At 45.5% G+C, this 1721-nt stretch overlaps 1 non-coding gene across 1 annotated transcript; it reads right to left on the bottom strand.

Moving 5' to 3' along the window:
• Positions 1-845: 845 nt before the first annotated feature.
• LOC128132540 (small nucleolar RNA R71) lies at positions 846-952 on the bottom strand. The gene has a single exon (XR_008230584.1). It is a non-coding gene; the product is annotated as a small nucleolar RNA R71 (small nucleolar RNA).
• Between the last annotated feature and the right edge of the window lie 769 nt (positions 953-1721).

A 1721-nucleotide genomic window follows, 5' to 3' on the forward strand; every position in this document is an offset into this window, starting at 1 on the left:
ATCCTTCTTGTGGGATCACAGCCACAAAAAGTTAATTTTTCAGCAAAAATAAAAATTTTTACAGAGTCCACGACGTGGCCACATACTTGCCACGACGTGGACAGGCAAAATTTTTAAATTTTTTTTTATTTGGTAGTTAGTTTTTCTTATTTTAGTTCAGTTTTACGTTTTAGTTTAGCAAGTTGCAGGAGTTCATGACCAGAAGCTCAAACACACACTTGGTGCCACCACTGGAAGACCCCGAATCTGCACTTCACAAGAAAAAGACGCCCTTGCAAGAATTGAAGTCAGCCTTTTCTAGGAAGTCGGGAAAGAAGACAGGAGAGTCCAGCTCATCAGCGAAGCACAAGAGCAATTTTGAGCATTTGGAACACACACCCGTGCAAACCGAGTCCGAAAGCGATACCGAGCCAGAATTTGAAGAACACACAAGTGAACCCGAGAACGAGCCAAGGAACGAGATGGCAGCGATTGAAGAAATGTCCATGGGAGCATACAAAAAGCGGATACGAGATGACATGGGTCCTGGGTTAGTCCAACCCGCAATTCCTGCCACTGCCACATTCGAACTAAAGGGACACATATTGACAGCACTGAAGGACATCCCATTTTTCGGGAAGGATCATGAGGATGCTTTTAAGCATCTAGACGAAGTCAACGACATTGCTGATTACTTCAATGTCCCAAATGTCACAAGAAATACAGTCTTGCTTAGGATGCTTCCTATCACTTTCAAAGGAGCTGCTAAGGAGTGGTTAAAAGCACTCCCACCAGGTACAATCACTACTTGGGCTCAAATGCGTGAGCAATTCCTGGACCAGTTCTGCCCGCCATCCAAGATAGCCAAAATCAAGAAGGCGATAACCAACTTTGAGCAACAACCGGGGGAGTCACTATACGAAGCATGGGAGCGGTACAAGGGCCTACTCAGAAATTGCCCTCAACATGACCTAAATGTGCAGCAAGAGATGTCAATCTTTTATGATGGGGTCAATGTAATGACAAGACAACTCCTTGATTCTCAAGGACCGTTGACAAAGAAAAATCCAAGGGAGGTCAAGGAGCTCATCGAAGAATTCGCGAAACACTCTCGCGAGTACCATAACCCGAGGCAAGACGGAAGTAAAGGCGGTGGAGGGACCCAAACTGAAGAAATTGCAGCTGTCATGGCCATGCTAAATAACATGGATCGCCGGATAACACAAATGGACCAGTCGATACATGCCATAAGAGTGGGGTGCGAGCGATGCAGTGGTCCACACTTGACCAAGGACTGCAATATGGATGAGTCTGGGAACAGAAAAGCTCAAGTGTGCTACTCTAGTGGGGATAAGTTTGATGACGACTGGAGGAAACCAAAGAAGGAGTGGCTGCCCTATGAAGAGTATAAAAAGCAAAAAGAAGAGAAGTATAGGCAGACAGGTCGAGGCTTTTACCAAAAGGAGCAGCCACCAATCGAGAAGAAACCCGACCTAGAGACCATTTTGATGAAGTTTATGGAGGCTTCGGAGAAGAGACATGATGCCACGGATTCCGCTATCATGGAACAACAAACCTTGATGAAGAACCAGCAAGCCTCCATCCACAACCTTGAAGTACAACTTGGTCAACTAGCCACTTTAGTCCATGAAAAATTGTCCCCGAAGAATCCCGAAGTAAAAGCCCAATCTCACGTAATGGCCATCGATACTGAAGAAGATACAATATCCGAGTTCCTGGAG

This window comes from Lactuca sativa, chromosome 2 (genome assembly GCF_002870075.4).
Source record: "Lactuca sativa cultivar Salinas chromosome 2, Lsat_Salinas_v11, whole genome shotgun sequence".
NCBI lineage: Eukaryota > Viridiplantae > Streptophyta > Magnoliopsida > Asterales > Asteraceae > Lactuca > Lactuca sativa.